Source organism: Mustelus asterias, chromosome 22 (assembly GCF_964213995.1).
Source record: "Mustelus asterias chromosome 22, sMusAst1.hap1.1, whole genome shotgun sequence".
NCBI classification, from domain to species: domain Eukaryota; kingdom Metazoa; phylum Chordata; class Chondrichthyes; order Carcharhiniformes; family Triakidae; genus Mustelus; species Mustelus asterias.
Window position 1 is genome coordinate 62,745,598 of NC_135822.1, and position 14,908 is coordinate 62,760,505.

General features: G+C 49.8%; 1 protein-coding gene across 2 annotated transcripts in view; it reads left to right on the plus strand.

Annotated features, from left to right (window-relative positions):
• Positions 1-1,031: 1,031 nt before the first annotated feature.
• Positions 1,032-14,908, plus strand: part of LOC144510113 (fibroblast growth factor receptor 1-like) — a 231,494-nt gene continuing 217,617 nt past the window's right edge. Inside the window, exon 1 of one of the 2 annotated variants that reach the window (XM_078239392.1) lies at positions 1,032-1,124. The gene's annotated coding sequence lies outside the window, so the exon portion shown is untranslated. The remainder of the gene's footprint in view (positions 1,125-14,908) is intronic. The other variant, XM_078239393.1, reaches the window with a different exon arrangement.

Here is a 14,908-nt window from a genome sequence, read left to right on the forward strand (position 1 = left end):
AGGCCATTCGGCCCTTCGAGTCTGCTCTGCCATTCATTTTCATCATGGCTGATCATCGAATTCAATATCCTGATCCCCCTTCTGCACTTCCCCCCTATACCCCTTGAGTGGCGCAGTGGTTAGCACTGCTGCCTCACAGCGCCAGGGACCCGGGTTCGATTTCCGGCTTGGGTCACTGTCTGTGTGGAGTCTGCACATTCTTCCCATTCCTCCGGGTGCTCCGGTTTCCTCCCACAGTCCAGAGATGTGCGGGTTAGGTGGATTGGCCATGCTAAATTGCCTCTTAGTGTCAGGGGGACTAGCTAGGGTGAATGCATGGGGGTATGGGGATAGGGCCTAGTTGGGATTGGAGTTGGTGCAGACTCGATGGGCTGAATGGCCTCCTTCTGCACTGTGGGGATTCAATGATGATTCCTCCCACAGTCTGAAAGATGGTTAGGTGGATTGGCTGTACTAAATTTTCCCTCAGTGTCCGCGAACAGGTACCGGCGACGTGGGGACTTTCACAGTCACTTCATTGCAGTGTTAATGTAAGCTGACTTGTGACACTAATAAACAAACTTTAAAACTAAAAAACAATCCCTTTAGCCCCAAGAACTATATCTAATTTCTTCTTGAAATCACACAATGACTTGGGTCGCCCTGTGCTGATATAGGGGAATTTAATGTACCTTTTTAATATATATATAAATATACAGCAAAGTGATTCTCACAGGGTGTCAGACAACTTTTACCTATTCTCCAGATGGTGCCTCAGATTTGCATCTATTTTAAATACGTGCTTTGTGTGGCCAAGTGTAACCATCTCTCTCCCTGTCCCCCTCGCTGCTGCACTTAGTAAATATCACTGAAAATATTAGGACTTGAATCACACTTGCGCGCCACCGAATCGCAAGCAGGGCGAATCAAACTCATCCTGCAAATCTTCAAAGGTGAAAATTTTTTCCCCAAGAAGGAATTTGCTGGCGTCTGGGATCTGGCGATCACGTGTCTACCCCCTTCCCTCCCCCCCCCACCTCCTCTTCCCATCCACAGGAAAAGGTAGCAATGGACAAAAGGTAACAGGGGAAAAGACTTGAGAAAGAATCTGAAAACACATCTACCAGTGGAGCAGCCCTAACCCGGTGAGTGTGCTTGATTGAATGGCTTCACTCTTTGTCTCTGAAGCTTCCCCCCTTTGATAATGTGAAACTGACACAGGAGGAAAGTTTGCAGAAAGTTTCCCAACTTTCTGCGTGCTGAAGTGGCGGCGCTTTGTGTGAAAAGTTGCTGTCGAAACCATGTTTCTTTTTACAGCACTGTGTTCTGTGCCAAAGGAAGGGGGAATGTTTCAGCTGCCTCAGGTGGCCCTTCAGCCCGCTTTCCCCTGCTTACCCTTTTTGCTGGGGGAATAGACTTTCCCTGTGGTCAGTGTCTGTGATTGTTCCAGGCGAAAATGGAAAAAAAATGCAGTTTTATATCTAAAAGAAGCCCCCCTTTTTAAGTGTTTGTGGTTAATGTTTTCTGGTGATGGGGCAAGGATGAACGGGGATACTGTACCATCCGTAAAATAAAAATGAGTGGAATTAGTTTTTGGAGAGTGCAAGTTTCAAGCCTTTCCAATTCTCCCGGTTGGTGCTGAATCCCCCTGGGCACTGTTCTTGATGTTGTAAAAGGCTGTTAGACTTGTCTATTGTTAATCCATTAGAGGTGAGGCTTCTTCCAGTTAACTTTTCCCCAGAAAGTGGTGTTTGCTGATGTGTGTATTTTTCTTTCTGTCTTGTTGCTTCCCCGTTCTCCAAACCTTTTGTTTTCCTTCACTCGTGGGCAGGGCACCTTCTGCTGGGACCAAGTACTTTGCTCTGTTGGTCGAAGCAAATCTGGGGACCATCAGCCCTGGGCATCAAGGGACATGGCATTGTCACATAGCAGAGAGGGAATATCTCCTGATCTTGGGGTGGGATGGGGTTGGAATCAGAGGGGGAATCTGATCTTGGGGCTGCGGGGGGAAGGGGAGTCAGAGGAGGGTTTCACATTGGGTTTGAGGTGAATGGGTAGTGGCGGGGGGAGAATGAACTGAGTGGGAGGGTGTTGGGGGTATCTAATCTTGGGTTTTGGGTCATCAGATGGGGGGGATTCTGATCTGGAGACTGGGTGGGAATCTGATCTTGGGGTGGGAGTATCGGGGGCAGTTTGATCTCGGGGTGGGGGTGTTGGGGGGAGTTTCATCTTGGGGTGGGGGTGTCGGGGGGGCAGTTTCATCTTGGGGTAGGGGTGTCGGGGAGGGTTTGATGTCGGGGGGGGAGTTTGATCTCAGGGTGGGGGTGTCAGGGGGGTTTGATCTCGGGGTGGGGGTGTCGGGGGGAGTTTGATCTCGGGGTGGGGGTGTCGGGGGGGGAGTTTGATCTCGGGGTGGGGGTGTCGGGGGGGAGTTTGATCTCGGGGTGGGGGTGTCGGGGGGGGTTGATCTCGGGGTGTGGGTGTTGGGGGGAGTTTAGCATTGGGGGTATCAGATAAGGGGAGTCTGATCTTGGGACCAGGGGGTGTCGGGGTTGCGATCTGATCTTGTGGCTGGGGGCATTCCAGTTGAGTTCCTGTTTGTTTTGCATCACGTCTCCACACATCCAACCTTCCTTGAAGCATTGTGTGTTGCCGAGGAACTCTGACGGTGAACATCACCCCCGTGGGTTGAGGTGGGACAATAGAAAATCAGGGGCTCCCAGCTGTGAAGCTTTTAGCAACTTTAAAGAGGTGTCTGGATGGGTACTAGAACAGGGAGGGAATAGAGGGATACGGACCCGGTCAGGGCAGAAAGGTTTGTTTGAGTTTAGTTGGGACATCATGATTGGCACAGACTTGGAGGGCCGAAGGGCCTGTTCCTGTGCTGTACTTTGTTCTTTGGGAAGCTTTTGTCGAGTGTGGGTTTGGTTCAGCACTGGACCTCTTTGTATTTGTGAGTGAGACGAGCAAGGCCACATTTATTTGACTCTCCTTCATAGTTTGAGAAGTAAGCGGTAGAAATCCATGTTCCTCCTGGCACTGATTGTGAATAGCTGGTATGGAGTCTCAGCCACATCATGTGGGAATGAGAGCACAGGTAACTGAATACAAGCTCCAGTCGCCGGTTATCTTTAATCACTGTGTGATACCACTTGTGTGCATCACTCTGAGTTCGTATTTTAACCTCATCTCTGGGCAGCAATGTGAACAAACTGAGCGGAGCCGGCGTGCCACATTGCCACTTTCCCGTCTGCTCTGGGCCGAGGGGTGAAGCTCCTGGTTTGTGTTTTGGTCTGGCCTTTTGGTCTCTCCTCTTTTTGGCGACACTGGTGAGGGAGGAGCCCATGGGTGCTGGCAGCTTTCTGACTGGGTGCCTGTGAGGTGAAGGAAGGCTTTCACAGCACAGACTCATCCTGTCCTTGTTTGATGACACACCGCCCCAGTGATTTTTGATTTGATTTATTACTGTCACATGTATTAACATACAGTGAAAAGTATTGTTTCTTGCGCGCTATACAGACAAAACATACCGTTCATAGAGAAGGAAAGGAGAGAGTGCAGAATGTAGTGTTACAGTCATTGCTAAGGTGTAGAGAAAGATCAACTTAATGCGAGGTAGGTCCATTCAAAAGTCTGCCAGCAGCGGGGAAGAAGCTGTTCTTGAGTCGGTTGGTACGTGACCTCAGACTCAGTGGAGAACATACTGGGAACCCTGCTGATTTCCCCCACGATCTGCCTTGGACTTGTGATGCTGATGTTGTGGTCAGATGATGAACATAGAACAGTACAGCACAGAACAGGCCCTTCGGCCCACGATGTTGTGCCGAGCTTTATCTGAAACCAGTGATGCCTCATGATGCCAATGGATTAGTTCCATGTGTTCATGGGCTGATTCGAGCAATGAGATGAAGAACATAGAACAGGACTCTGTGGGCCCGATTTTACCATTTTGATTCTAAGTGCTGGGTGGACTTGAAACTGGGAGTGTTTCAGATCCAGCTTTAGACCCGTTCTCAGGCGCCCCCATACGCACTCTGCCTGAACAAATATCAGCGATTCCGAATCGCACTGCTCAAAGTGCCCAAAACCCTGCAGCTCCGATCGGCTCCTCCAACTGCACATGTGCAGAAAATAAAATGATAGAATGCGGCTCCCCGCCACATTGCTTCCCCCCCCCCCCCGGCCTCCACAGATATTGCCCCACCCCACAACATTACTGACCCCCTTATCCCCCCATCCCCAGCCACCCAGACCGATCGCGGGCCCCTTCTCCACCCCCTTCCCTGTCACTGATCACAGACAGGGTGGCAGCGGACCCCCCCTTCCCCCTCACTGATCTCAGGCAGACTGGCAGCGGACCCCCCCTTCCCCCTCACTGATCTCAGGCAGAGTGGCAGCAGACCCCCCCTTCCCCCTCACTGATCGCAGGCAGAGTGGCAGCGGACCTCCCCTTCCCCCTCACTAATCTCAGGCAGAGTGGCAGCGGATGCCCCCTTCCCCCTCACTGATCACACACAGAGTGGCAGCGGACCCCCCCTTCCCCCTCACTGATCTCAGGCAGAGTGGCAGCGGACCCCCCCTTCCCCCTCACTGATCACAGGCAGAGTGGCAGCGGACCCCCCCCTTCCCCCTCACTGATCTCCGACAAAGTGGCAGCGGACCCCCACTTCCCCCTCACTGATCTCAGGCAGAGTGGCAGCGGACCCCCCCCTTCCCCCTCACTGATCTCAGGCAAAGTGGCAGCGGACCCCCCCCCCTTCCCCCTCACTGATCACAGGCAGAGTGGCAGCGGACCCCTTCCTCCGACCCCCCCCCCCTCCCACCCCACCCCAAATCTCAAGCAGAGAGCTGTCGGACGCTCGGCACTTACCTCCTCATTAACTGGAGCGCCCGAATCGGACTTTTGTGGAGCATGTCTGTTTCACGCCGATTCTGGATGGGCGAACGTGGTGGTACAGGGGGAAGCAGCAGTAAAGTTGGGCGTGCCGTCCCATTAAGTCAATTTAAATACATGCAAATACATTTAAATAGCCACCACGCTCGTTTCAGGCGCAGTCCCGATCGTGGCAATTTTCGGGCCTTGGTAAAGGGGGAACCGGCGCGGTGGTGGGCATGGATCGCAGCACTTGCCTCACACCCGACTTTACCAAGTTTCCGCGCCCGAAAACGGGTGTAACGCAATGGTAAAATCGGGCTCTGTGTCTCAATCCATTTCCCTGGTTGGATGGAGGCTCCGTGAACATTGTGTGGGAACTGCTGTCTCTTGGTGCAGCACTGAGATATCTTCAATGGATCTGGTTGTTCCTGAATTTGGGAGAGTGGGGGCAAACTCAACCGTTGGCTTTTCCGCTGATTATTTCCACCAATTGGATTTGGACAGTGGGTCAAGACGGCACCGTAGTGTGGCGGCTTCTTGGGAGCTGTACCCAGCATGCCCTCTAATTCTACCCTTTACTCTCGGTCTATGCTTTTAAAACTCTAACTCTGTTAACCTCTCTAACCACCCTAGCTTTGACTGTAACACTACATTCTGCACCCTCTCCTCTATGAACAGTGTATTTTGTTTGTATAGCGTGCAAAAAACAATACTTCTCACTGTATACCAATACATGTGACAATACTAAATCAAATCAAATATCTGGGTATTGGATGGGGGATAAGGATCAGAAGAGGTTTTAAATCCTCCAAGCCCATGAGTATATTCTGCAAGACTCCCTGTTCATGGGTGAGCTACCACAGGGCAGTGGTGTATTTCGATGCTGTTGGGTTATGAGTCAGTACTTGCTCAGGGAGGGTAAACTCTGATTAGGTTCCACCATGTGCAGTGTGATGAGCCTTCTGAGAGGAGCTCACACCTGCTCCAAGCACCAGCAAGACTTGCTTCTTCAGAATGAAGTTTCTCAGATGCAGGGGGTGGCAAAGAGGGTGGCGTACCAGTTCCACGCCCCATTCACTGGGTCTCTCCATTGAGTTCAATGCTGTGTTCATCAGATGGGATGTCAAACCAGATCCTGTCATCCATCCGACAGGTGGGTTCACTTATAATTGCCCCCTTTGTCCTGCTGATTCTATCCATGCTGTGGGTGGCACAGTGGGTTAGCACTGCTGCCCCACAGCGCCAGGGACCCGGGTTCAATTCCAGCCTTGGGTCACTGCCTGTGTGGAGTCTGCACATTCTCCCCATGTCTGCGTGGGTTTCCTCCGGGTGCTCCCGTTTCCTCCCACACTCCAAGAATGTGTAGGTTAGGTGGATTGGCCATGCTAAATTGCCCCTTGGTGTCCCAAGATGCATAGGTTAGGTGGATTGGCCATGCTAAATTGCCCCTTGGTTTCCCAAGATGCATAGGTTAGGTGGATTGGCCATGCTAAATTGCCCCGCAGTGTCCCACAATGTGTAGGTTAGGTGGATTAGCAGGGTAAATGTGTGAGGTTATGCAGATAGGATGGGTGTGGGCCTGGTTAAGATGCTCTTTCGGAGAGTCAATGCAGACTTGAAGGGCTGAATGGCCTCCTTCTGTGCTGTCGGGATTCTATGGTTCTTACTGCTCCCTTCCGAGCACTGAGCAACAACTTGTTGCACTGAGCTGGTGTCTGCATTTAATGGCTTACACTGAGATTGGTCTGGCATAATTCAGTGGTCTCAAACTGACCTGAGTTACTGGAAGTCCAGCTGCTGTTCTGTGCTCCACCATTTATCTTAATGCTGCTCCCAGCACAGAAAGAGATAAAGTAACTTCAGGACATTTACTGAGCAGTTGGGTGCTAATATCTGCACCAGTAATTTCCAGGCCAGTGAGTCTCTCTCTCTCTCTGGGAGTGTGTGTTTTCTCTTCAATGATTATTAATGTCAGAAAATGGAAGAGCGAAGGGGAGAGATGAATGAAGCAAAAGCTTTGTCCCAATGGTTCTGTCCGTTTTGCGTGTAATTATATGAAGCAGTTGGCTGTGTAGGCTCGTTGAGATGTATTGCAGCATGTATTTATGCTATAACCTTATTTTAAAATAGATTAAGGGGATTATTCTGCAGTAAATAATGTGTCCTCTGGCAAAATGTTTGTACCACACACAGAGAGAAGGCAATTCTCTCTTTCTCAGCCCACATTCCTTTTACTTAAAAAAAAAAGGCTTTCTTTGTTCCAAGTTTCTCCCTAATATCAGGAGGTGTCGGGACAACGTTGAGCACTCTGTTCCACATTGTCCTGAATGGCAGGGATGGCCACAGATAACATTCTGTTCTGCTGTCTACGTTAACTTGGTTATGCACGGCCAGACATGAGAGAGCTTTGGCAGTAGGACATAGCTGTTTGTGACGTTGACTTGGTTGAGGTTTCTCAGCTGGGGTGTATTTTCTGTGTGTGTGTGTGTGTGTGTGTGTGTGGTCAATGCCAGGGTGTTCATGTATTCATTCATGTTTCTCATTCCAGTCTTGCATGGCTTGCCTAATGTAAGCACGTAGCGTTCTGCTGCTCGCAGCAACCACTGGTCAAACGGCTACAGCACTTAGAAAATGCTCAGAGGGCCATTCTCCCATTGATGATGGTTTAATCCTCACTTGTACTGAGTAACGTTATGTAATTTGGGTGGCACAGTGGCACACACACAATCGGATTCATGGTAACTTACAAAAGGGAATTGGATACATGTGTGAAAAGAATTGCAGAGCTATGGGAGAAGTTAAGCAGGGGAGGGGCAGTAATTGCACATCAGGAACTTAGAGACACAGAGAGATCTGGGAGTACAGGCCCACAGATCCTTAAAAGTGGCAGCACAGGTGGAAAAGGTGGTGAAGAAAGCAGATGGCATGCTTGTCTTCATCGGCTGAGGCATGGAGTATAAAAGTTGGCAAATTATGTTAGTTATGTCTGGAACAAGCTGCCACAGGTAGTAGGAGAGGCGGGTACAATTTTGTCTTTTAAAAAGTATTTAGACAGTTACATGGGTAAGATGGGTATAGGGGGATATGGGCCAAATGCGGGCAATTGAGACTAGCTTAGGGGTTTAACAAAAAGGGTGGCATGGACAAGTTGGGCCGAAGGGCCTGTTTCCATGCTGTAAACCTCTATGAGTCTATATCAAACGTTGGTTAGGCCACATTTGGAATACTGTGTCCAATTCTGGTCACCACACTACCAGAAGGGACGTGGAGGCTTTGGAGAGAGTGCAGAAAAGGTTCACTCCACCCAAGGTGCGGTTGGTTTTCGAAACCCTCTGAACTGATATTTCCACTTGCAATGGATCCTTTGGTCTGGATGTGAGTGTGGCTCCCCCCTGCCCCCCCGGTCTCTGTTCCTCTTCACGTCTGTGTAATCTGACGTTCAGGGCCCAGGGCCCTGCAAAAAAACTCACTCGAACTTTCCGTGAACTTTACGCTCGTGAGAGGGAAGAGTTTGAAACTGAATCCTCCACCTGGAAGGAGGTCATCCGGCCCATCGAGTCTGCATCAGCCACCATCCCACCCAGGCCCTGTCCCCACAACCCCACACATTTACCCCGCTAATCCCTCTAAACTACACATCCCAGGACACAGGGGCAATTTAGCACGGCCAACGCACCTACCTGCACACCTTTTGGGCTGTGGGAGGAAACCAGAGCACCCGGAGGAAACCCACGCAGACACGGGGAGAACGTGCAGACTCCACACAGACAGTGACCTGAGCCGGGAATCGAACCCGGGTCCCTGACGCTGTGAGGCAGCAGTGCTAACCGCTGTGCCACCATGTCTCCCTCATCTGGGGGAATCTAAAACGATGGTGGGCACACTTTCAGAATAAGGGCTCTCCCCTGAACAGTGGGAGCTGAGCAAGAATTCCATCTCCCAGCGCGTTGAACCGACGGAATTCTCTGCCCCGGAAACCAATGGAGGCTGGCCCCTTGAACATCTTTGAAGGGGAGCGAGACAGATTTTTCATTCACTCTGGCAACACGGTGGCACAGTGGTTAGCACTGCTGCTTCACGGCGCCAAGGACTTGGGTCCAATTCTGCCTTGGGCCACTGCCGATGTGGAGTTTGTACATTCTCCCCGTGTCTGGGTGGGTTTCCTCCAGGTGCTCCGGTTTCCTCCCACACTCCAAAGATATGCAAGTGATGCTGATTGGCCATGCTAAATTAATCCTTGGTAGCCCTAGATGTGTAGGTTAGATGGATTAGCCATGGTAAATGTGAGAGGGTGGGGAGTGAGGGCCTGGGTAAGATGCTGGGTCACAGAATCAGTGCAGACCTGATGGGCCAAATGGCCTCCTCCTGCCCTGTAGGGGTTGTATGATTGTAAGACAGCCAGGGGTGAGGGGAGGGAGGGGTGGCAGGAGTTATTGAATGGATATCAATGCTACCAAATGGCCTCCTCCTCCTTGAATCCATTTGGCGAAATCAGAATGGGAGGTAGAATGAGATTGATGGTAACTTATAAAAGGGAATTGGATACATGTGTGAAACGGAAAGAATTGCAGAGTTATGGGAGAAGTTAAGCAGGGAGGGGCAGTAATTACACAGCTCATGTAGAGCTGGCACACTCCTGCTGTAATTAAAGGTTACTTATTAGTGTCACAAGTAGGCTTACATTAACACTGCAATGAACTTAACGTGAAAATCCCCCCAGTTGTCACACTCCAACGCCTGTTCGGGTTACACTGAGGGAGAATTTAGCACGGCCAATGTACTTTGCCGGCAAGCCTTTCGGACTGTGGGAGGAAACCGGAGCACCCGGAGGAAACCCACGCAGACACGGGGAGAACGTGCAGACTCCGCACAGACAGTGAACCAAACCGGGAATCGAACCCGGCTTCCTGGCGCTGTGAGGCAGCAGTGCTAACCACTGTGCCACCGTGCCACCCAATGTTATCCTATAATTTGCATTCTGAAGTCGAATGTGGGCTGCAAAGCCAGTCTCCCTGAGGTTTGTAAGCAGGGGGCTGAACTATCCAGACCTGCAGGATCTCCAGTCCGATACCAGCTGAGCCGGGAGATTTTGACCCCTGTTTTTAAAAATAACATCAACCACTGAGGAGTTGTGGGGGCTGGGGGGGAAGAGATTGAACGATGTAACTGCGACACTAATCTCGGTGTGGTCTACATTTCCGCGGGAGTGCAATGGTGGGGAGAAACTGGAAACTGAAGATAAGATTTCATTGTTGAATGAAGGAAAAACTATCATCAGGCAGTCGTTCCCCAAGGAAAAGACAGTCTATCCTTCCAGCTTGCATTCCTGTAGGTGACTGCTTACATTGCAATATCAGCCAAAAACTGGTGTCAGCTTATCAGGGCCACCGATGTAGAATTCTCACACAGAAAGGTGGCTACATTCCTCCCAACTATGGTCCTGGAGTGCTGTGTAATAAAACCACCATCAGCATTGGCTATCAGGTTCAGCATGGCTTAACTGACCATCTTTCTCATGGCGGCACAGTGGTTAGCACTGCTGCCTCAAAACACCAGGGACCTGGGTTCAATTCCTGGCTTGGATCACTATCTGTGCAGAGTCTGCACGTTCTCCCCGTGTCTGCGTGGGTTTCCTCCGGCTGCTCCGGTTTCTTCCCACACTCCCAAAATGTGCGGGTTGGGTGGATTGGCCATGCTAAATTGTTTTAAAGTTTATTTATTAGTCACGTGATTTGATTTATTATTGTCACATATTGGGACACAGTGAAAAGTATTGTTTCTTGCGCGCTTTACAGACAAAGCATACCGTTCAGAGAGAAGGAAAGGAGAGAGTGCAGAATGTAGTGTTACAGTCATGGCTAGGGTGTAGAGAAAGATCAATTTTTAATGCGAGGTAGGTCCATTGAAAAGTCTGACAGCAGCAAGAAAGAAGCTGTTCTTGAGTCGCAAGTAAGGCTTACATTAACATTGCAGTGAAGTTACTGTGAGATTCCCCTAATCGCTACACTCCGGCGCCTATTCGAGTCAATGCACCTAACCAGCACATCTTTCAGACAGTGGGAGGAAACCGGAGCACCCGGAGGAAACCCACACAGACACGGGGAGAACGTGCAGACTCCACACAGACAGTGACCCAAGCCGGGAATCGAACCCGGGACCCTGGAGCTGAGGCAGCAGTGCTAACCCACTGCGCCACCGTTTAGTGTCCAAAGATGTGCGGGGTTAGGTGGATAGGCCGTGCTAAATTGCCCCTTAGTTTCCCAAGACCTGCAGGTTAAGTGGATTAGCGGGGTAAATGCCTGGGGTTACGGGGATAGGATGGGGTGTGAGCCTGGGTAAGATAGTCTCCAGAGAGCCAGTATGGGCTCAATGGGCTGAATGCCCTCCCTCTGCACTGCAGGGATTTTAAACATTGTGTTCTCAGGGCACATGAGAAAATGGCAACTGTTTATAAAATCTATCTCCGGTTGTCAGTATGAAAGATTGTGGCTATCTGATGAAATATGTTGGGTCGGGTTTATCACCAACCAGTGGGCATGTATATAGCCACAGCATGAGAATGCTATGTGGGCAATCGGATCTATTCTGCCTCCACTCAGTGGAGTTTAGAAGAATGAGATCGATTATAAGCGGGTTTTCCCCCTGACTGGAGGAGAATCTGGAACACGGGAGTACAATGGTTTCATGAGCACTGGGACGAGGAGAAATTTCACCTCCAGGGGTGTGAATCTTTGGAATTTCCACTCCGGCGGTGGGTTGTTGTTGCTCCGTGATGGACGGTATTTAATGCTGAGATGGGCAGACTCTTCATACTTCAGAGAATGGAGTGTTATAAAGTGGAGGTTGATTCCCCCCCCCCCTCTGAGAACTAACACCGAAATCCCCCAAAGAGGAGTACCTCACCCTATAATCTGTAAAAAGTGTGTGCGCAGTGGTGTGAACTGCTCTTCAGCAACTTCCAGTGGTTAAATAAAAAATAAATCCCTGACGCTCTCTACCAACATGTAACAATTTATTTATCTAACTAACAGTGTACAAATTTAATAAACTATTAACTAACCGAATAAATCCCTTCTATTAACTATTCCTGAATAAAACAAGATTCTAATGGTCTGTCGTTCCAATAAATACAATTCCCACTCATTAACAAAAATAGAATTTAGTCGGTCTCTAAATTACAACCAGGTTTTGTATCTTCCAGAATATTCTGGGCCTTCTCCGTTGATTCTTTTGCCTGGAACTTCTTTCTTCTTTGGTAACTTTGCTATCTAGATGGTGCTCCCTCGAAGACAAAGGTGAAGTGATGAGAGCCAGCGATTCTCTCTCTGAGCTGTGGCAGTTGCTCTCTCTCTCTCTCTCTTCGTCCCACTGCCCCTTTCTTTTACCTGTGATGACATATTTCCCAGAACAGGATTGGCCCGAGGTTGTCAAAACCATCAGATTTAAATTTAATAGGTTCTTGGTATCTCGTGCTTGATTCAAACTGATTGGCTAAATTCAAAAGCCTGTTGGCTTGGTATCACTGCTGCTTGGCATTTCGATACTAATGTTTCAGTTTGGGTTCTCTGTGTACTTGCATTGTTTTAACTCTCTATGCACAGAAAAAGCACTGCATTTTAAAGGGGCCATGCAATGCTTTCCCCCCGAGCATTTTACAATTTTAGAAACACCAATTACGCTACCCAACTTCACAACAGGAGGGAGATGGGGAGCAGGCCGGAAGGCGGAACTGAGGCCCAAGATGAGTCACGACGGTGGAGCAGGTTTGAGGGCCACTGGGTCTATTGCTCTTCTTTCTTACGGTGGTTGCTAAGGGAAATGGGATGGTGTCAGTAACACTGATGCAGTGTTGTGACATTGAGCCAGAGCAGAAGATGTTTCAGTTCTCACCTGACCCTGAGTTGAGAGTGCTTGATCCAAACGCTGGGTGCCTGAAGTGAATGAAGGAAAGATTTGCATTGACCTAGCCTCTTTCCCGACGTCATCCCAAAGCATTGTACAGCTAATGTAGTACTTTTCAAGTGTAGTTACCGATAGTTTGCACACAATAAAGTCCCACAAACATCATAGTGATAATGCGCAGCTGATCTGTTTCTGTTTCAAGTTGTTATTTGAAGGATTAACATTTTCCAAAATACCAGGAGAATTTCCCTACTCCTCAGGTTTATTTATTAGTGTCACAAGTAGGCTTACGCGAACAGTTCAATCAAGTTACTGTGAAAATCCCCTAGTCGCCACACTGCCTATTCGGGTACACTGAGGGAGAATTTAGCACGGCCAATGCACCTAACCAGCACGTCTTTCGGACTGTGGGAGGAAACTGGAGCACCTGGAGGAAACCCATGCAGACACGGGGAGAACGTGCAGACTCCACACAGACAGCAACCCAAGCCGGGAATTGAACCCGGGTCCCTGGCACTGTGAGGCAGCAGTGCTAACCACTGTGCCACCGTGCCGCCCCTCTTCAAAAAGTGCCGTGGGGGGCTCCTGCATCCACCCAAGGGGTCCTGGCCTCACCTGATGGGCGGCACCCCTGACAACAATGTTGAGTAATAGCGTGGACTACTTGAGAATTTTGGGACTTCCAACTCTCAAAAACTTCTGACTTGAGACAAAACTGCTATCAGCTGAAGCACAGCCAAGGCCTCTCCTGTGTTCTGCTGCCCGGCACTCTCACTCCCAGATCTTCAGCACTTCACTCACAAAGGGACATGTCTCTAATCTGTTTCCACCACATAAGTACACGTTATGGGGGAAGACAAGTTCCTCTCTGATCAAACCGAAGCCTGCAAAACGGACTGGAGGGAAAACAGGCACAGCTTCTGATTTTGGATCAAGGGTTCGGGAACAGTCGACCCTCTCTCAAAATTCCTCCCTAGTTCCTGTCCTCACCGAAATCTTGTGGGCACAGGTTCGGTCAGCCAGCGAGCGACACCAGCATTTATCAGAACGCTTTCATTGTCGAGATGAGCACTGTTGAACATCTCTCTCTCTCTCACCTGCCAGCCCGCACACATCAATTTTAAATGCTTCGACATTCTTTGCAAAATCCTGCCTTTGAAGTGTAATAAGCTGTTTGCAAAAATCTCCAGGAAAAACGCTACTGTCTAGTCGAGTGGAATTTGTAGGCAATTGCAGATGGCGTGTCTAAAATGGCATCTTCGCCCCCGGACTGCGGTGCCTTGATATCTGTTTTTGGTTTCCTCCCTGCCTCCAGGATTATTCCAAGTAATGCACATGAATGTCTTAATGGGCTCAGATCTGAGCGCCACTTTCCCCAACACTTTGTAGGCCTGCCAGGATAAGCAGAAGCCTGACAGCTGTGGGAGCACACGGCCCCACACAGTGCCTGTTGAAAATTGCTCTTCCTCATGTGTGGGAGGGTTAGCTGCAATGATAATGCTGCTGGAAAGACAGCAACACCGGGACTGCTTGCACTCGCCCCATTGGAAAATGTAGACCCGAACGAAACTCAATCCGGCGGGAATTCCATGTGGGAGTTGGATCTCGAGCCACCGATACCAGGAGGTGTGGCATTGGCAAATCCCGGCTCCGCCGAGCACATGTAGCAACAAGTCGCTCTAACCGGGGACACGTTGCCTGAGAAAGCTGAGGGTGTGATGGCACTGGAGGGGGGAACAGAGGAGATTCACCAGGATGTTGCCTGGGATGGAGCATTCGAGCTGTAAGGAGAGACTGGATAGGCTTGAAACGAAAACAGAAAATGCTGGAAAATCTCAGCAGGTCTGACAGCATCTATGGGGAGAGAATAGGGCCAATGTTTCGAGTCTGGATGACCCTTCGTCAGAGCTGCTCTGACAAACGGTCATCTAGACTGGAAACATTGGTTCCATTCTCTCCCCACAGGTGCTGTCAGACCTGCTGAGATTTTCCAGCATTTTCTGTTCAGATTCCAGTATACACAGTATTTTGCTTTTAGGTAGACTTGAATTGTTTTCCGTAGAGCAGAGAAGGCTGAGGGGGTGAGATGATTGAGATATATAAGATGATAAGGAGCTTGGACAGGGCGAGTTGGAAGCAGCTGTTCCCCTG